Below are 22492 nucleotides of genomic sequence, written 5' to 3'. Positions count from 1 at the left end.
ATGGATGAATAGTATTCCATTGTGTAGATACACCACATTTTTTTGCATCCACTCTTCTGTTGAGGGATACCTGGGTTCTTTCCAGGATCTGGCAATTATAAATAGGGCTGCTATGAACATAGTAGAGCATGTATCCTTATTACATGCTGGGTAATCCTCTGGGTATATGCCCAGGAGTGGTATAGCAGGATCTTCTGGAAGTGAGGTACCAGTTTTCGGAGGAACCGCCAGACTGATTTCCAGAGTGGTTGTACCAATTTGCAACCCTACCAGCAGTGGAGGAGTGTTCCTCTTTCTCCATACCCTCTCCAACACCTGCTGTCTCCTGAATTTTTAATCTTAGCCATTCTGACTGGTGTAAGATGAAATCTCAGGGTTGTTTTGATTTGCATTTCCCTAATGACTAATGAAGTTGAGCATTTTTTAAGATGCTTCTCCACCATCCGAAGTTCTTCAGGTGAGAATTCTTTGTTTAACACTGTACGCCATTTTTTAATAGGGTTGTTTGGTTTTCTGGAGTCTAACTTCTTGAGTTCTTTATATATATTGGATATTAGCCCTCTATCTGATGTAGGATTGATGAAGATCTTTTCCCAATTTGTTGGTTGCCGATTTGTCCTCTTGATGGTGTCTTTTGCCTTACAGAAACTTTGTAATTTTATGAGGTCCCATTTGTCAATTCTTGATCTTAGAGAATACGCTATTGGTGTTCTGTTCAGAAACTTTCTCCCTGTACCCATGTCCTCAAGGGTCTTCCCCAGTTTCTTTTCTATTAGCTTCAGAGTGTCTGGCTTTATGTGGAGGTCCTTGATCCATTTGGATTTGAGCTTAGTACAAGGAGAGAAGGATGGATCAATTCGCATTCTTCGGCATGCTGACCTCCAGTTGAACCAGCACCATTTGTTGAAAAGGCTATCTTTTTTCCATTGGATGTTTTCAGCCTCTTTGTTGAGGATCAAGTGGCCATAGGTGTGTGGGTTCATTTCTGGATCTTCAATCCTGTTCCATTGATCCTCTTGCCTGTCACTGTACCAATACCATGCAGTTTTTAACACTATTGCTCTGTAGTATTGCTTGAGGTCAGGGATACTGATTCCCCCAGAATTTCTTTTGTTGCTGAGAATAGTTTTAGCTATCCTCGGTTTTTTGTTATTCCAGATGAATTTGATAATTGCTCTTTCTAACTCTGTGAAGAATTGAGTTGGGATTTTGATGGGTATTGCATTGAATCTGTATATTGCTTTTGGCAAAATGGCCATTTTAACTATATTGATTCTACCGATCCATGAGCATGGGAGGTTTTCCCAATTTTTGAAGTCTTCTTCCATTTCCTTCTTCAGAGTCTTGAAGTTCTTGTCATACAGATCTTTCACATGTTTGGTAAGAGTCACCCCAAGATACTTTATACTGTTTGTGGCTATTGTGAAGGGGGTCATTTCCCTAATTTCTTTCTCAGCCTGCTTATCCTTTGAGTATAGGAAGGCCACTGATTTGCTTGAGTTGATTTTATAACCTGCCACTTTGCTGAAGTTGTTTATCAGCTGTAGGAGCTCTCTAGTGGAGTTTTTTTGGGTCACTTAGGTAGACTATCATGTCATCTGCAAATAATGATATTTTGACATCTTCCTTTCCAGTTTGTATCCCTTTGACCTCCTTATGTTGTCGAATTGCCCAAGCTAGTACCTCAAGTACAATATTGAAAAGATAAGGAGAAAGGGGGCAGCCCTGTCTAGTCCTTGATTTTAGTGGGATTGCTTCAAGTTTCTCTCCATTTAGTTTGTTGCTGGCTACCAGTTTGCTGTATATTGCTTTTACTATGTTTAGGTATGGGCCTTGAATTCCTCTTCTTTCCAAGACTTTAAGCATGAAAGGATGCTGATTTTTTTCAAATGCTTTTTCTGCATCCAATGAAATGACCATGTGGTTTTTTTCTTTGAGTTTGTTTATGTAGTGGATTGCATTGATGGATTTCCGTATATTGAACCTACCCTGCATTCCCGGGATAAAGCCTACTAGGTCATGGTGGATGATCGTTTTGATGTGTTCTTGGATTCGGTTGGCAAGAATGTTATTGAGTATTTTTGCATCGATGTTCATAAGGGAAATTGGTCTGAAGTTCTCTTTCTTTGTTGGATCTTTGTGTGGTTTTGGTATCAGCGTAATTGTGGCTTTGTAGAAGGAATTGGGTAGTGTTCCTTCTGTTTCTATTTTGTGGAATAGTTTGAAGAGTATTGGTGTTAACTCTTCTTTGAAGGTCTGATAGAATTCTGCACTGAAACCATCTGGTCCTGTGCTTTTTTTGGTTGGAAGACTTTCTATGACTCCTTCTATTTCTTTAGGCGTTATGGGACTGTTTAGATGATCTATTTGGTCCTGATTTAATTTTGGTATTTGGTATCTGTCATGGAAATTGTCCATTTCCTCCAGATTCTCCAGTTGTGTTGAGTACAGGCTCTTATAGTAGGATCTGATGATTTTTTGGATTTCCTCAGTTTCTGTTGTTATATCTTCCTTTTCATTTCTAAGTTTGTTAATTTGGATACTTTCTCTGTGCCCTTTGGTCAGTCTGGCTAAGGCTTTATCTATCTTGTTGATTTTTTCAAAGAACCAGCTCCTGGTTTTGTTGTTTCTTTGTATGGTTCTCTTTGTTTCTACTTGATTGATTTCGGCCCTGAGTTTGATGATTTCCTGCCTTCTACTCCTCCTGGGTGAAATAGCTTCTTTTTGTTCCAGGGCTTTCAGGTGTGTCATTAAGCTGGTAATGTATGCTCTCTCCATTTTCTTTTTGGAGGCACTCAGGGCTATGAGTTTTCCTCTTAGCACTGCTTTCATTGTGTCCCATAGATTTGGGTATGTTGTGTCTTCATTTTCATTGTGTTCTAAAAAGTCTTTAATTTCTTTCTTTATTTCTTCCTTGAACAAGGTATCATTGAGTAGAATATTGTTCAGTTTCCACGTGTATGTGGGTTTTCTGTTGATTTTGTTGCTATTGAAGACCACTTTTACTCCATAGTGATCTGATAGGAGGCATGGGATTAGTTCGATCTTTTTATATTTGTTGAGGTCTGTCTTGTGACCAATTATATGGTCGATTTTGGAGAAGGTACCATGAGGTGCTGAGAAAAAGGTATATTCTTTTGCTTTAGGATAGAATGTTCTATATATATCTGTTAAATCTAATTGGTCCAAAGCTTCAATTAGTTTCATTGTGTCCCTGTTTAGTTTCTTTTTTCCTGATCAGTCCATTGAGGAAAGTGCAGTGTTGAAGTCACCCACAATTATTGTGTTAGGTGCAATTTGTGCTTTGAGCTTTAGTAAAGTTTCTTTTATGAATGAGCGTGCCCTTGCATTTGGAGCATAGGTGTTCAGGATTGAGAGTTCTTCTTGTTGTATTTTTTCTTTGACCAGCAAGAAGTGTCCCTCAGAGTCTCTTTTGATGACTTTGGGTTGAAAGTCAATTTTATCTGATATTAGAATGGCTACTCCAGCTTGTTTTCTGAGACCATTTGCTTGTAAAATTGTCTTCCAGCCTTTTACTCTAAGGTAGTGTTTGTCTTTGACGCTGAGGTGTGTTTCCTGTATGCAGCAAAATGTAGGGTCCTGTTTATGTATCCAGTCTTTTTATTGGGGCATTGAGTCCATTGATGTTAAGAGATATTAAGGAATAGTGATTATTACTTCCTGTCATTTTTAATGTTATTTTTTAAATTTGGTTGGTTAACTTCTTTTGGGTTTGATGAAAGTTTACTATCTTGCTTTTTCCAGGGTGAAGTTTCCCTCCTTGTATTGGTGTTTTCCTCCTATTATCCTTTGTAGGGCTGGGTTTGTGGATAGATATTGGGTAAACTTGGTTTTGTCATAGAATATCTTCGTTTCTCCATCTACGGTGATTGAGAGTTTTGCTGGATATAGTAGTTTCGGCTTGCATTTGTGTTATCTTAGAGTCTGCATGAATTCTGCCCAGGATCTTCTTTCTAGCCTTCATAGTCTCAGGTGAAAAGTCTGCTGTGATTCTGATAGGTCTTCCTTTATATGTTATTTGGCCTTTTTCTCTTACTGCCTTTAATATTCTTTCTTTTTTTTAGTACGTTTGGTGTTTTGATTATTATGTGACGAGAAGTATTTCTGTTCTGGTCCAGTCTGTTTGGAGTTCTGTAGGCTTCTTGTATATTCCTGGGCATCTCTCTCTTTAGGTTTGGGAAGTTTTCTTCCATAATTTTATTGAAGATATTTGCTGGCCCTTTAAGTTGTAAATCTTTACTCTCATCTATGCCTATAATCCTTAGGTTTGGTCTTCTCATTGTGTCCTGGATTTCCTGGATATTTTGGGTTACAAGCTTTTTGCATTTTGCATTTTCTTTAACTGTTGAGTCCATGGTTTCTATGGTATCTTCATCATCTGAGATTCTTTCTTCTATCTCTTGTATTCTGTTGTTGATATTTGCATCTATGTCCCCTGATTTCTTCCCAAAGTTTTCTATCTCCAAAGTTGTCTCCCTTTGAGTTTTCTTAGTTGTTTCTACTTCTGATTTTAGATCCTGGATGGTTTTGCTTAGCTCCTTCACTTGCTTGTTTGTGCTTTCCTGTAATTCTTTAAGAGATTTTTGTGTTTCTTCTTTCATGATCTCAGCTTGTTGACCAAAGTTCTCTTGTATTTCTTCAAGTGTTTTTTGCGTTTCCTCATTATTGGCTTTTGTATTCTCTTGGATTTCTTTCAATGATTTTTGTGTTTCCCTTGCAAGAGCTTCTAACTTTTGATCCATTTTCTCCTGAATTTCTTTAAGTATGTCCTTCATGTGTTCCTGTACCAGCATCATGACCAGTGATTTTAAATCCAAATCTTGTTTTACTGGTGTGATGGGGTATCCAGGACATGCTGGTAAAGGAGACTTGGGTTCAGATGTTGCCATATTGCCTTGATTTCTGTTAGTGACGTTCCTGCGTTTGCCTTTTGCCATCTAGTTCTCACTGGTGTTAGTTGGTCTTGTCAATGCTGGACTCACCAGTGCAAGCTGCCCCTTCCCAGGTGGCCTCTGGTGCACAGCTTACCTCCTGCACTGCCTGGAGACAGGGTGCTGTTGCCCAAGCTGTTCAGATCCTGAAGCAGACACCTGAAGGCTCCTGCTGGGGCCTGCTGGATTCACCGGGACACACCGACTTCTCTCCGCTGGCCGCCCGGAAACCCCTCTTGGCTTTTGCAGGACCTGGAGATGTGGTGTTGCCGCCCAGGCTGATCTGGATCCGGAAGGGGAGAGATCTGGGGGCTCCCGCCAGAGGCCTCAGGACTGGAACCTAAGCTCCGTGCCACAGGAGCATGCTGTGCTGTCCATTAAATTGTTTTTGTTGAGTATTTTATTACAGATGCTCTGTGACAGGAAAACAATACGGCACATTGCTATCAAGAAGTGTTGTTATAGCTGTGATGTATGTAACTACATGATTCTTAAGATTTTTAGAACTAGTTCATGGGAGGAATATGGAAAATTTAGAAATCATGACTAGAAATGCCCTTGGATAGTGTAAAGAAAGTATACTGGGTCTTTATTGTGGGAGGGTGGAAAATAAGAATAATGAGAGAAATGTGAACATTGTAAACTTATCTAATGTGGCTCCAAAAGCAATAGCTATTCTATCAGGAACATGGGGAGGGATCATTAATGTGATATTTTGACAACAAAAAATGGTTTCATCATGATCATGACCTGAGAACTCTAGTAAAGTTGAACTCTAGTAATGTTTAATGTGGTACTCGTTTTGCAGGCATGGAAACTGCAAGAGTCATTGAGTCCTTTTCCACAGATTCAGAGAACAGTAAGGACAGGACACATTGCAGGTTTGGATTCTCTTCAAGCAGGCTCCAAGAGTTCATTGTATAAATCTACAGTGGTACATTCTTAAGATTTTTAGAACTAGTTCATGGGAGGAATATGGAAAATTTAGAAATCATGACTAGAAATGCCCTTGGATAGTGTAAACAAAGTATACTGGGTCTTTATTGTGGGAGGGTGGAAAACAAGAATAATGAGAGAAATGTGAACATGGTAAACTTATCTAATGTGGCTCCAAAAGCAATAGCTATTCTATCAGGAACATGGGGAGGGATCATTAATGTGATATTTTGACAACAAAAAATGGTTTCATCATGCTCATGACCTGAGAACTCTAGTAAAGTTGAAATGAAATAAAATGTACTGTTGGACAAAGGAAATATGAATAGAGACAAGGACTCAGTTTGATGCTGAGAAAACTTAGACATAATTTTGGAGGTGATCAGCACCACCTAAGAGAAACCTCCTGAACTGTGACCGTGTGAAAGATGTGCCATAGGCAAAACTCCCTGTACTGGAGGCTCCATCTTGGGAAAAACAAAATGCATTTGAAGGAAGTAAGCTTAAACTTAAGGGCTTCCTCCCTATTATGGGCAATTGCCTAGGGCAGTATTTCCTGGGGGTCATCTCCCAGAAGCTGAATATCTACAGTCCAGTGGGCCAGGTTATAGCTTAAGATAGCAGCAGAGCTATCACATTAGAGTACCACATTAAACATGTGGTACTGGTTTTGCAGGCATGGAAACTGCAAGAGTCATTGAGTCCTTTTCCACAGATTCAGAGAACAGTAAGGACAGGACACATTGCAGGTTTGGATTCTCTTCAAGCAGGCTCCAAGAGTTCATTGTATGAATCTACAGTGGTACATAGGTTGCAGACGGATCCAAAGGATAGATAGTGGAGATGACAGGACCATGGGACATATGTTGAGGAAAGCCATCACTATAGTGGGACCAGCCTAAGATACAGGACATGTATGCTGTTGTGTGGGCTGTAGAGCTGAAGATACAGGCATAAAACCCTTGTATTTCATTCAAGGCAAAGATTATTTTGGTTCTAATGATCCTTCCTATGCAAAAATTCTTATATTTTCATCATGTTATGTTGAAAGTATGTAATTGTTTACTTTAATTGATTATTTTAGAAAGTTTACAGTTAAAATATTTCCTTGAATCTCAGAAGAGATTTTGGGCTTTTTTATCATGTTGCGACTCTAAATGAATAAGAATACACGGAATTTTAAATTTAGGCAGAATGCTCTTTGCTTCGATAGTAGCCATGAGCCAATGCATATCAAAGGCACAACATTGTAGTTTTAATTGAATGGTCCTTTCTAACCTCATTTCTTTGAACATTTTGTCCCTAGATAAGGGAACTTTTTGCAATATTTGTGTGACTTTTAGGAGGAGTAGCCTCTGTGGAGGAAGTGAGTCACTGGGGGAATGCCTTGAGTCTTTGTCATCTAGACACATTTCCTGCTCATTCTCTGCTTCCAGAATGGATGCAGTGTGACCAACCAGCCTTTTGTTTCTGTCACTGTGCCTTCCATGCCTGCCTCCATGCTGTCTATGGCTGTCATCGGAGTCTGTATCTCTATGAAACTATTCTTTGAAATAAATACTTTTTTAAGTTTATTTTTTGTCAAAGTATTTTGACACAGCAACAGGAAGGACAGGCCACTAAGATACCAAAGCCAAGCTGAATCAAGTGAGGTGGAAACTCCCATGAGTAGGAAACTACTGTGGTGCTTTTGCTTTCTACTCCACTCCTTCACTGATGAGTTTGCAGCCTTGACAATGGAACTAGTATTTGCATTCACAGTCTCTGCTCCCTAATTTGGCAGATTGTTGTGTATGTTTATTCTGTTTAGGGTGCTGTCTGAATGATTGTGTTATGGTCCTGGTTTCTATTTGTACCTAATTCACAGCTTGGGCTTTGTCTGTTAGTCCTATCTAGAAGTTCTGTAACATGGACCAACAGTTGTAAACATTTCAGGCAAAAGATGATGACTGAAACAGGAAATAAAATATCTGATGTCTAGAAACAGACAAGTGGAGGGATTACTTTAGAAAATTTAGTCTAAATATGTGGGAATTAGGGAAGATGTGCATATGCCTAGAGCAAGGCATATGCTCATAAAAGAGCAGAGAAGCCCCAAAGCTTTCACCTCAGGCTAATTCTTAAGCTCAGCAAAAGGCTAAGTATTAAAGGAATACTGTGGCACAGAGCCCATATGTAAAGGCTGAAATAGAACGTTGCTGTTTAGCTTCTATTGCTCTTGACTTTTCAAGCTAATCTGAGTCAAGCACACGAGTGAATCTAATGTAAGCAGAGACTTCAGTGAATGCACACGACAGAGGAAAGGTTTGTAAAAGTACCTTGAAGAGGTCACTGCAAGAGACAGCATGGCCTTCAACACTGACAGAAAGCTAGCTAGAAATGCAGACATCCTGGAAAGAAGAAAAAGAAGCAAAGAAGGGTAAGGAAATTGAAAAAAGTCTGATTTCAAGAGTGGCTACATTGCAGCATTTCAAAGCCCAATAAGAAAAAGTCACAAGCCATCTAAAGAAAGAAGAAAGGGTGGCCTGTTCAAAAGAAGAAAGTATATTGAAAGAAACTAACCCTTAAGATGTCCAGCTACAAGACTTACTAGTAAAGACTTTGAAAATACCTGCCTGTGTTATGTTCAGCAAGCTAAAAAAAATCATAGACAAAGAAGCAAAGTAAGACCAGGAATATGATTTATGAACAAAATGAGAATATAAATGAGATACAAATTAGGAAGAGGAGTGATGAGATTCTGAAATTTAAAGGTACAGTAATTGAACACTAGAGGATAGCATCAGCATATGAGAGAAGGCAAAAGAAAGAATTAGCAAACTTGAGAATAATATGATTCTATCACTTAAATACAAGGAAAAATTAAAGATATACAAAATATGAAGATCATTAGGGGCATACGTAAGCCATTGAACTTACAAGTTAAAAGCAACCGGAAGGAAAATATAGAGAAAATGACAGTAAGAATATGTACAGGAATAATGGCTAACAGCATCTGGTATACATGATCCATATATCCAATAAATTCAATAAACTCCAAGTAGGATTGAGCCAAAGAAATACATACTATGGCACATTATACAATAATGTTAAAATATTAAAAAATTCAAATTTTATGCAATACAGATTGATATTTTCCACCATAAAAATTTGTCCTTTAAAAATTATTAATTTTGTTTGATTTCACAAATCTAAATGTTACACACTGACCACTCTCATCCTATATTCTCTTCTCTATTGTCTCTACTTACCTTCTCACTAAATATATCTGCCTGCCTCTGTTTCTCTCTGTGTGAGTCTATCTTCATTCTCTTTCTTCAACACACTGGGTTTAAGTGGGGGCATCTTTGTGACTATAGATTTGTATCTATGTTTTGGAATCTCATGGACTTAGCGATATGTACATAATTGAAGAAAATGATACTTTTTCAGAACCTATCTGTGGCCAATAGGTCAGCAATAAAGGGTAGGGCTCTTTGTGCCCCTTCCCACCCCACAATGGATAGTTTACTGGGTTTGTTTTGTGCCAACTTGGTGCAGAAAGATGACTTCAGTGCTTATGAGTAAACAATTATAATGATTGTTTCTAGTCTTGATGGCATTTTGTCAGCCTTTCTCTGTTTTTAAAGTACATTTGAGTATTCACCTTATTAAATTTATTTTTCCTGTATTACTATTATTATTATTATTATTAATTTATTTATTTATTAAATCTTTTTTTACAGTCTAGTCATTGTCCCCCTCCTGGTCGGTCCACCTTTTGATGGTTCCTCATCCCATACCTCCTCCCCCTGTCTCCAAGAGAATGTCCCCACCCCTCAGCCGACCCCACTAGACTTCCCCACTCCCTGGGCTCTCAGGTCTCTTAAGGGATAGGTTTATCTTCTCTCACTGAGTCCAGACCACTCAGTTCTCTGCTGTATATGTGTCCAGGGCCCCATAGGCTTTTTAGTGGCTCAGTGTCTGAGAGATCTCGGGAGTCCTGATTAGTTGAGACTTCTAGTTTTATTTCACTAATTTCTGTCATTTTGTCATAAGATGTCATTCTGTCATAAGATATCTCATCTTATGCCCTTTTGGGGCATGTTGTTTCATTTTTCCCAAGCCTTTTGTATTTATCATAAGGTTATTAATTTGAGATTTTTGTTTTTTAGAAACATTCGCTTGGTGTAATAAAATTTAACATTCTTTTGCTGTGACTCATCTATTTTTGTATATTGAGTTTTCCTTTTTTCATTACTATGAATTTTTAAATTTCCTTCATGATTTCTTACTTGTCTCAGGTCTAATTCAGTAGTGGGTTGTTTAGTCCCTTTCAGTTTGTGTACATTCCATATTTTCTGTCTCTGTTGCTAGAAATGCAGTTTTTCTACTGGTGTTGGACGCAGCATGTTACTTCAATTGTCCCAAATTTGTTTTGTCTTGCTTTGTTTCCTTTCATGTGATAGATTTTAGAGAATTGGTAGATTAGTGTGTTCTTGGAATGTTCTTTAGATATCTGTTATTTCCATTTAATATATGATGACATTTTAGTTAAAAGTTTCTGTTTTCTGAAAGGACTATCAGTGAGAATGGTTTATTGGAATCCTCCACTCTCATTATTTAATTTTTTTTAAATTATTCACTTTACATCCCACTCACTGTCCCCCTCCTAGTTACTGTCTTCCACAATCTTTCCCCCATCTTCCCTTCTTCTCTAAGTAGGTGGGGTGCCCCTCGGTATCCTACCAGCCTACACTTCACATATCTGTAAGGCTAGGTGCGTCCACTCCCACTGAGACCAGACAAGGCAGCCCAGCTAGCAAAATTCATCACAGACAGAGGCAACAGCTTTTGGGATAGCCCCCAACCCAGTTGTTCAGGACCCATATGAATGTCAAGCTACACATCTACTACATACATGTGCGGAAGCCTAGGTCCAGCCCATGTATGTTCTTTGGTTGGTGGTTCAGGCTATAAGAGCCCCAAGGGTTCAGATTGACTCTGTCACTCTTCCTATGGAGTTCCTATCCCCTTCAGGGCCCACAATCCTTCCTATTCTTCCATAAGATTTCCCAAGCCCCATCCACTGTTTGGCTATGGGTGTCTACATCTGTCTGAGTCATATGCTGTGTGGAGCCTATCAGAGGACAGCCTGATGTAGTCTGCAAGCATAACAGACTATCAATAATTGTGTTAGGGATTGGTGCTTGCCCATAGGCTGGGTCTCAAATTGGGCTGGTTATTGGTTGGCCATTCTCTCAGTCTCTGCTCCATCCCCAATTCCTGCATTTCTTGTAGCCAGGATAAATTTTGGGTTGCAAGTTTTGTGGGTGAGTTGGTGCCTCTCTCACTCAACTGGGATTCCTGCCTGGCTACAGGAGGTGGTCTCTTAAAGTTCCATATCTGCAATGTTGTGAGTCATAGCTAAGGTCACCGCCCCCGATTGACTCTTGGGTGACTCCCTTATCCTAGGTCTCTTTCTTTTTCTGGAGATGCCCCCCTCCTTTCCAGGTTCTTCCCTCCATCTGTCTCTTATGACTGCTCTATTCCCTCTTCTAAGTGAGATTCAAGCTTCCTTGCTTGGGCCTTCCTTCTTGTTTAGTTTCTTTGGGTTTCTGGAGTGTAGTATGGTACCTGTATTTTATGGCTAATATCCACTTATTAGTGAGTGCATACCATACATGTCTTTTTGGGACTGGGTTACCTCACTCATGATGATATTCTGAAGTTCCATTGATTTGTGTGCAAAATTCATGATGTCTTTGTTCATAATAGCTGAATAGTATTCCACTGTATGGATGTACCATGTTTTCTTTATCCATTCTCCAGTTGAGGGATATCTAGGTTATTTCCAGTTTCTGGCTATTACTAATAAAGCTGCTATGCACATAGTTGAGGAAGTATCTTTTAACATGTAGTCATCAGCCAACAGTTCTCAGAGCCCTAGTGAACTCCTCCCTCCTAATACCCAAATCTGTGTTTGTTCTGGGATAAAATTGACTGTATTATGTTTGTTTCCTTTATCCTGGGATACCTGTTATTTCATCATCAACCAAATGGATTTTCAGTGACTGCCCAGAAAACACATTGAAGCAACCAGAGGCTACATTTAAAACTAGTGGGAAAGATTTCCTATTTTGATTAGTAATGCCTATCTTGGAGAAGAGAAGAAAGAAGAGCCTCTGCTGTCCCTATCTGAATGTTCATTGAAGTGCCTAAAACACTTTGGTAGATGGTGAATATTTGTGAAGTAGGGGGGAATGAACTTAAATTTTACTTGGTTTACCTTCTTTTGTAGTGAGAGGGTGGGAGGCATCCATTTAATATACTCTCTTCTCTTTCCCTAATACTCAGTCTGGAGCCAGCTTTATTTTTGGTCAGATTATATGGCTTGAGGACTTAAATTCAAACTGGAGTTGCAAGGCTGCCATTTTGTACTCTGTTTCTTACCTAAATTGTCCATTTGTTCTTAAGCATCATGTTCATATCTCTATATGTCTCTGCTATTAATATTTGTGACCTGCTTTAATTTTACTGAACCTATGCACAAAAGCAAAGGGTGAACCTTTGCACCCTGAGCAAAATTAGGAGACAGGTTACATACATTCTCTGTGTTCCAGAGGCTAATCAAGTCTTCTGTCTTCTACATAGTTAGAACCTGCTCTCAGGAAAGGGTCAGAATGCTAGTCTAATGCTGCGAATCTTTTAAGTTCCTGCATTAACTTTCATAGGAAAATTTTTAACTACCTTTCCTACTTCCAGAGTAATAGCCCTTCCGTTAGCCATAAAGAGTTTCAAGCTATACTGAACAAGTAATAAAATAATTTCAGTATTTGACCTTTCTTTTCAGAAGTATGTACCCACTCTTCCTTTGCATGTATCAGTTATGAGTTTTATCTCATGACTGTGTAATCTTTCACAATGAAGATAGAATTTATTACTTTAGAGCACCAAGTGTAATAAGTATAAAAATAACACAGAGAACAGCAAGAAATTGGCAACAAATTAAATGCTCAGTGATAATTGAAACACACTATTCTTTTACAAATCAGAATCTATACTACAAAGTATGAAGTAAATCTTGTAATTTTTTTTTTCTGTCTGTCTAATGTTTGTCTGGGAAGGAAATCATCCAGCAGTTTCAGCATTCCAAGTTTCTCAGTGAGGTCTTGAACTCATTTGGTGCAGTTTTTTTTTTCTTCCCCCTGTGGCCTGGTACTTATGGGTCTGATCTCATTTGTACATGTGGACATCTGATTTACTCAACTTCATTTGTTAAAAATTCTGTCTTTCCTACAGTGTGTGGTTTGGTGTTTTTGTCAAATATCAAGTGAGTATAATTACAAGCATCTAAGACTGGGTCTTCTGTTCCTTTTGTCAAATATCAAGTGAGTATAATTACAAGCATCTAAGACTGGGTCTTCTGTTCCACTGATCTAGAGTACATTTTTCCTCCTTCCTCACCCTCTAAGAGCCCTCTTCCCATTCCCATTTCTCCTGCCATATCATCACTTGTTCTCAGCTACTCCCCCTTACCCTACACCCCCTTTCTTCATCATTGACCTCCCTCCTACTCCTCCTGTTGTTGTTTGCTTGCTTTCAAAACAATATCACTGTAATTTGAAATCAGGCATGGCAATCCTTCTGGACTTAATTCATTCTGTTCAGGATGGCTGTGACTATATAGCATCATTTAGGCTTCCGTGGAAAAATTAGGATGCTTTTAAGACATTTTTTTCCCTAAAGATTATCCTGAAGAGTTTGATTGGGACTGCACCGAGTTTGTAATTTAATTTTGGTAGAATGATCATTATTACAATATGAATTCTACTAATCCTTGAGCAAGGGAGGGTTCCATCTTTTAGTAAATTTCTCAACTTCTTTCCTTCTTTGTTGAGAGACACAAGACTTTCATTATAGAGGACTTGTTACTTTGGTTAGGTTTATTCCTCTGTGGCACATGCTGTTGCTAGAGACCATGTGTAAGGTCATGATCCTTGTTACAGCTAAATGTAAAGGGCAAGGAAGCTACTTTGGTCATAGTGTTAATGATTGCAGATTCACAGTTAAGAAAGATGGACATAGAAGGCCTATGTGGAAACCTTCTACTCTCCTATCACTGTACCAAAAGTTATAGCCTAGAGAGAAAGCTATCAAAAGGAACTCTTAAAAACTGTGGTAAGGATGCTGAGGTATAGTTGTCTACAGTTGATGACTATAGTAGCAGTACAGTTGTGAAGAACTCAGTTTTCCTTAAGGGGATGGTCACTGGGAGTTTAACCATGCTCCAGTGAGTTATGGGAAACAAAAATGGGCTTGTTTTCTCTTCCTTCCTTCCTTCCTTCTTTCCTTCCTTCCTTCCTTCCTTCCTTCCTTCCTTCCTTCCTTCCTTCCTTCCTTCCTTCCTTCCTTCCTTCCCTTCTTGGTGTTGTAATGGTTGTATGTTCATTAATTTGTTAAGAGTCTGTCAATCTTTTCCTTTTTAAAGCTAAATGCCCTTTTATTCTTTTTTATTGGTATTTTATTCATTTACATTTCAAATGTTATCCTGCTTACCAGTTTCCCCTCCAAAATTTTTCAAACAATCAACTCTTATATTCTTGGTCTTAATTTACTTTTCACTAATTTATGCCATGTTTTTTATTGTTTTGGTCATCTGGATTTGGGTTTGGCTTACTCATGTTTTTCCAAACTCTTGAGCTATAGCATTAATCTATTTATTGGTGCTTTTTTATTGATTTTTAATATGAATATTTAGAGTTATGTTTTCTTCTTGAGATGATAATTATATCATTTTATACTTTCCTTTCATCACTCCAAACACTCCCATATACCTCACCTTGATCCCTCACAAATTTATGGCCTTTATTTTCATTAATTATTCTTATATACATACATGTATATACATACATCCAAATGCATACACACATATGTATGTGTATGTATATATTCTTAGATACAAAAATATAACCTGCTCACTCTGTGCAATATTACTTGTATGTGTATTTTTTTTGTTTCCTATAGATTTTTGTGTAGAGTTGAGGCTTTGTAAGCTGTTTTCTGCTACTATTAACATGTATTTTGGTATTTGCCCTTGTATGGTTCACACTTTGGTAGTCATATTGGTGAGGCTTTACAGATGTAACTTCTGACATTAATAAGAGATACAATCTCATAGGAATCTTCATGCTTCTCTGTCTCCCTCTTTGGCTCTGTTCCCTGAACCTCAACTGTGGGAAGAGTCTTGCTTCTAATATATATCAGAGGCACTTCTTCAAGATATTGGAATGGTAAATGACTTTTAAAGAGGACACAATTTATTCAGGAATTAGTTCAACGAAAATGGAACTTTATAAAACTACAAAGTTTCTGTACAGTAGAAGAAGCAATCAATCCAGTGAAGAGGAAACCTCTAGAATAGGAAACACTCTTTTTGTCAGTTACATATCCTATTAATATTAACACCCAGAATTTACAAAGAACCAAAAAGCCAAACAATCAAGAAATCATTCCAAAAATACATTAGCTATAGATTTGAAGAAATATCTCTCAAGAGAATTAAACAATGACTAGAAAATATTGCAAAAAGCTTCAACATTTTTACCAATCAGAGAAATGTAAATTAACACTACTTTGAAATTTATTGTATTCCAGTCAAAATGGTTTTGTTTAAGAAAAGAAAGGGTGATAAGTGCTTATGGGGCTCTTGTGACACAGGAGGACTGGAGGACTGGAGTGTGAATAGAGTGTAGTCATATATGAAATCCTCTATTAAAAAGTATAAAAATAAAAATAAAATATAAAATATAAATCACAAAATATACTCCCTAAGCAATATTTGAATAACACAGAGTTATTAATGGATAAGCACAAATACAGTGTCTGGAAGGACACACTGTGAATGACATGTGCTATTAAGATACATGCTGTTGTCTAAATCTCAAATAGGTTTTTTTTTAGTATCATGCCTGGTTAAGCGCCATTTTACTCTATCCAGTTGTTGTAGGAAGAGCTGGGGAAGCTGGCTGTTTGAAAGGTGTCCATAAATCAATGTCTGCTTTTCCAGGTCAAGTGTTTACTAAGGATAAGGATAAGAAGGGAAGGCAATTGATACCCGTGTTGCACAGTGTTTCTGTCTGAATTTTTCTGATACCAGTGGATGGGAACATTTCAACCCATCATAAATGGGAAAATTTTCTTTGAAATATGCTTGAAAAGAACAGAAGCAAAATAACCATATATGATCTCTATTCAAAATGGCCCCTGAACTTGCCCTATCATTTAGTGGCTACATATGCCATTAAGGTTTTTTTTTTTTTTAATTTTAAACAGTTACAATAACTACAAGTTACTAGAAGCAACAGGAAACACTTTACAGTGCTTCCCATTACAAACAGTGACACATAATAGAATTTAGTACTTTTTGTATTTTCTGAAGTAATAAAGCAAACTGTTCAATATATTTTGTGTCTCCCCGCTGCCACCATAAGGTAACTTTGTCACTGGGGTATGGTTACTCACTGTAAACATGTTTCCTGTGAGTTTCTGAAAGTAAGTAGGGCCCTATTTCTGTGACTGACCACAGAACATGAGAGGAAATGATTGCTATTTTAGGGTTAGAGTGCTAACAGAGAAAATCTATTAACTCCCTCTTTCTGAGACACTTTGTTGGATGTTGGGCATGGAGATCAAGGCCCATCACCATACTCATGTGACCTCTGATAGAGAAATGCATTCTTTAATTAAAACATTAAAAATCTAGCAGCCTTGATAGTGGTTAGCAATTTCTATATAAATATTCTCTTTTTTTGTTATTGCTTCTATACTCTGGGTTTTCTCCAGCATTCTATAAATTGAAGATGCTTTCAACCTCCAGTCTAATTCACAATTTCATTGTTAAGTTTTATTCATATTCTTGTCTAAAATTGCAATTTCAGATACTTTAAGTTTTGATAACTTAATGTTTACAAATATAGTAGCTTATTAACTACATAGATATCTTGAACTTCATGTGGGTTTTAGCACATCAAAAGAAGATGAATTACAGAAAGACAAAGAAAATCCTGCATTTTTCCTCTCACTTGCAAAACCCAGATTTTATTTATTCCATTCAAAACTACTGTATTAATTCTTCAAGACCTTTTTTCATTATATTTTGAACATTTTTGATGCCTATATGCTATCTATTCTAAGATCTTCACTACATTCCATACTCATCCAACTTTGTACTCTTATATTTTTCTCCCATCATGGGCCATTAATACTGTCTATATATGTTTGGTGTGTGGTCATCCACTAGTGCAGTGCTTTTCAACCTTCTAAATGCTATGAACCATTAATACAGTTCCTTATGTTATGGTCACCCCTTATCCTTAAAATTATTTTTGTTGTTATGTTGTAACATTAATTTTCTAATGTTATGTTTTTAATAGTTTGAGGCGAGCCCCATGGAAGGGTTGTTTGACTCCCTAAGGGATTACAATTTACAAGTTTGCATTAGAGCATGTTAGACTCATCAGGGGCCACATCCCTAAAATAACCTTACTCTTCCTTTCCTAGTACCATCAAATACCAAAGGTTTCCTGTCTCAGGCTGGAATTTCATGCCCATTTGCCTTCTCAATGCTGAGATTTTTGTCTAGCATGAGCTTGACAGGTCTTGTGCATGCTGTCATAGCTTCTGGGAGTTCATGTGTGCAGTTTCCTTATTTGTGCCCTTATAACACTGTATCACTGTATTGGTAAATTAACTTTGGGCCTTACAGTCTTTCTGCCTGCTCTCCCTCAATGATTCCTAAGCCTTCAGAAGAGGTAGAAAGCAGTTGATGTTACAATTAGGAAGAAGAACTCCGCAGTCACTTACCTCTGCATCTTAGACAATCATCTCTCCCTGAGTTAATATCACTCTCTAGTATAAAAAGAAACATCTCTCATGAGGTGTGAGAAATGTGCTACTCTGTGGGTATTAGACAAAGTTTATAGGAGTTGGCTTAATATTATGTCTTATTAGCAGAACAATGCTAGTATCTTTAAATTTATATAAGTGTGTGGAGGTCAGGAAAGTCGAAAGGGAGTCGTGATAGGAGGGGGAAGATCTTAAGGCAGCATGGACATGCAGTGGGTGAGGGAATGTATGTAATAAGGAAGCAACAAGGGAGACTTGAAGAGAGACTAACTTTTTAGGGCAAGTAAAATGACATATTGAAGGTAACGTCAGTGTGCACCAGAAAAGACAATGATGGATGAGAAGGAATAAAAACAAAAATACAGTGACATATATGTGTGAAGATGCCATGATAAAACTAATTACTCTGCATGGTAACATAAAATTAATAAAAATAGAAGGATAAGTGAAGCAGGGTCATCACAATATTGAGTAGTCACACCAACCACCTTTTCAGAGGGCTGTTAGGGGGCATCATATAGCTAGTATTTTGGTCCATAACTGCTTTGTGGCCTGTCAAGATGTACAGAAGCCTGCTCTTCAAACAAGGAATATTATCATTTTGGTTTTTCTTAGATATTTTCTGTATTAAGGAAGCTCAATATCTATAAAAAATCTGAATGAAAATATAAAAGCCATAACAAAACATTCAAGACAGAAGGTTTTGTTTGGATGCCAAAGAGACTAAAAAATCAGTCTAAATTACTCCAAATTGGTATCCGTCAACCACAGTTTCACTAAATTGTTGTTTTGAGGCATTTTATGTCATAGTTTTCAAACATGTTTTTCTTTATAATGATAAAATGATGGTCGTTTGGTCTCTGTCCAATTTGAGATGTGTGTGAAGAAACACACATACCCATCAGTGGATATGTTTCAGGAGATGTACAGAAGAAAATCTTTATTTTAAAGACTCTGGACCTCTGTGTTATCACACATAAATGCTCTCCTATGGTCTACTGGATCAACTTTCTTAGTATCTTGAAATTTAAATAAAGTGCCAAATTATATAAGATGTATAGTTAAAATGCTTTAAATATGTCCTATCTTATGTGAAGAGTATGAACCGCTGTCTAGCAACTGTCAATCACAAACAGAAGTGATCAGTCTGGGAACTAAGTTATTATTTGTATGGTGACTACCACTTTTATGAGTAATGGCATGAATGTTAAGGTACAGTATGAGAATAGGAAAGGTTTATGTGTTTCATTGAGGTAGATCTGATTTGAGTTCCAGCCACTTGTGAGTGGGATGACTGACAAGGTTATGTAGCTTCTGAATCAGTTTTCTCCCCTATTAGCACTAGATTTAGTAGCAATTCTTGGAAATAATCCTGGTGTCTATTGAGTGATCAGGTTCAGTTGTAATAAGTTCACACATGTAAATGCTGTGTGAGAATTACTTTCCACTCCCTAAACTGGAACTTATTTTCTTCATAGTTTAAGGTCATGAAGAATGGATATGTTAAGAAGAATTCTGTATTTAGTCAGCTCTTGTCACAACAGTACAGTACAACAAGCCAACTCTAGGTCTGTTGCCTGTTGTAATTGGAGAATATGCAAAAAAGACCAAGTGCAAGGAAGGGTGAAGAGTTATTGGGTGCAGTTTGCTTAGGTTAAGGAGAGAGATACATAGGAGTTAAAGGAAAGTTCCAACAGGACCAGTGTGTAAAACCAGAGCCCTGACAGTTGACAGGGACTATGTGAAATGCATAAGACAAGATGGATAGTGAAAATTTTGTAGAGAAGTTGTTGAAGGTATGGCTGGCAGCATCTATTGGCAAGGGAATCAATACACATTAACACTGCTGTGTGTCTTTCCCGAAGACCCTGTTTGACACTCAGTTACCCCAAATTGACTGCCAGTTTTTCAGTCACACAAATGATGTTTTATAAACTACTTATTTTAGGTGTTTTAATTGAGCAAACTGTTTGCTGCTGTAAGCCTGGAAACAAAGCTCAGCAGACAATTGGTTGTTTAGAGAGGAGATGTAACAGAAAAGAATAAAATGTAAGGATGGAGCAAAGTGAGCTTAGAAGAGAAACCAGAACACAAAGCATTTGCTTATACTGTGATGCTTCCCAACTATCCTGGAGACTTCAGGGCCAATGGATGCTCTCATGGAGAGTCTCATTAGCTACTGTGTCACCAGCTACTGTGGAACTCAACCAACTCTCTTCCTAAGTCCATTGAAGAATTTTGCATGTGAAGACATGAATGACAATGTACACTTGCAATTCTAGAACTTGGAAGATGCTAAAGCAAGAGAATTGGGGCTTCGACAGCATGACCTATACATGGAGTTCCAAACTTAGCCTGAGCTACAAAAGTGCAATATTTTCTCAAAAACTAACAACCAGAGGAATAGTAGGAGCATATTTGTATTTTATGATAAAATCCTAAAGATAAAATTATAGTTGTGATAATGCTTCACCCTTACAGAATGCTTGCTGACTATCTGAGAGCCATGTGAACAGACTCTGCAGGTAGCAACTCATTTCATCTTCCAGATGATCAGATGATCTCACTGTCATTAGTAAGCCCTCATTTCATCTTCCAGATGATCAGAAGATCTCACTGTCATTAGTAAGCCCTACTTACAGATGGGTAAAAATTCATGTCCAAAGTGAGACAATCAAATCTAAACATCTGTGTGCTAAGCAAAAAATGTTGATACAAAAATCTAGCTGTGAAGCTCGCTGAGTGTGAAAAACTTGGAAGGTTGGTACCATGAGCAAGAAGAGGGCTGCCATGGACGGAATGGATTGGGTAGGATAGACTAGGGGGGTATTTGTGAGAATAGTAGGGGGATGATATTTAAGTAATCCTTTCTTTTTTTTTTTAAGTAATCCTTTCTTTAGGAAATAAATTAATGGGTGAAGATTTGGTGAGAAGAGAAAGATCTGGAATTCCCTGAAGTTTTGTGTCTAAAGTAGGCAGTTGTTGGTCAGGTCCTAGGAGATCAAATACTACAGTGAGGTCTAGAAGTTTCCAGGGTAGTGCTGGCTTTGATTTTACTTCTAGATCTGAATTTTACTATTTCATTTTCATCTATTTACTTTCCCCCTCCTCCTCTTCTTGTTCATCTCCTTGTCCCCCTCCTCCTCCTTCTTCCCCCTACTCCTCCTTCTTCCCCTTTCTCCTCCTTCCCTTCCTCCCCCTCCCCCTCCCCCTCTCTCTCTTCCTCTTATTTCTCCTTTGCTTCTTCTTGGTCTTCTGTTATTACTGGTATTTTGTTGAATAGTTTAACACCTCAGGCTCAAGGAATGACTTTATTATAACTTAATTCTTTGGTTGTTTTATTTCTCTGTCTGCCTGTCAGTCTATGTATCTATCTATGGACCCATCCAGCTATCGTCCTAAAAAATGACCTATTTTCTCTTCCTATAGACAAGAGGAAAAAGGAAATTGTACATATTGGTAACGTCAGGCTTCATACTGATGCCAACTCAGTCTGATTTATTTCAGTGGTCTTGTAGCTGGTATCTGGCCCTATCTTATGAAACTAAAACCTGTATCTGAATACTAGAAAATTGTGAAGGCTTAGATACTGATTGTCCCTATATAATTTTTTCAGAATTATTTCTTTGTATACTTTTTCTTCCTCTGCTGTTTCTTGACATAGCCAATGTCAGTTCTGTTTCTGGGTCAGTTGTATAGTAGTAAATCGGGATGATGATGCCATGTGTTGGAAAAGATTTTATATAGTAGAGAGAAAAAATGTAAGAAAATGTGGTAACTTTTTTCTCTTTTTTTCTCCTTGTATTTCATGCAGGCTTTATCCTCTGAAGATTGGACCACCATAGTCAAGGGTGGCATTTTCCTCTTTAGTAAATACTTTCCAGAAATTTCTTTACAGATACCCAGAGATGTATTGCTCTTCTTTTAGGTGATTGTCAATGCATGTCAGTGGGTTATGAAGAGTAACTGCTAGACAATCTTGCTAGACATGAAAAGTGTTTTATTGTGGTTTAATTTTATAAATCTATAATGATTGGTTATGCAAGACATCTTACTTTGTTTATTGGGTAGGTGATTCTCATTATCTGTCTCTGTCTGTCTCTGTCTCTATCTCTGTCTCTCTCTCTCTCTCTGTCTCTCTCTCCTTTTGACAAGTGCCTATTCATGTTACTTGATGATTTTAATGTGATTATTTTGTTATTGTTGGCCTGTATGTATTCTTCATAGGTTTTAGGCATTGGCTACTTATTGAATAAATTATTTGTAATGATTTTCTTCCACTATTTGGGATGTTTTTATTCTGCTGATTATCTATTGGTTTCTTCTTAGAAAAAATCTTGATATATTATTAATTCAGCTAGAATCAAGAGTCGAAAATGCAGCATCATAAATGTGATTAGAATAGTTGAATTGACCTTGAATTAGAAATGACTCTGATTCTAAATCAGGCTTTGCATTGAGACTAACACAATGGATACATTTGTTGAGACTGTCAGATAAGCAAAGTAACATTTTTACTCCCATGATTTTTATTTTAGGAACAAAGGAATATTATTTGGGAGATTTTGTCAGTTATTACGAACACCTAGTGAAAAACAGTGTTGTTCAAAAGTTGTGTTGGTATTCTTATAGTAACTCACAGAGGCCATTGTATAAACTGGAAACCACACACAGAACCTCGTTTTTGAAAAAACTCATGAGTCCCTGCTGCTGTGGAC

This window comes from Apodemus sylvaticus, chromosome 1 (assembly GCF_947179515.1).
Source record: "Apodemus sylvaticus chromosome 1, mApoSyl1.1, whole genome shotgun sequence".
NCBI classification, from domain to species: domain Eukaryota; kingdom Metazoa; phylum Chordata; class Mammalia; order Rodentia; family Muridae; genus Apodemus; species Apodemus sylvaticus.
The sequence above is the reverse complement of the archived record's forward strand: the minus strand, read 5'-3'. Positions refer to the sequence as shown.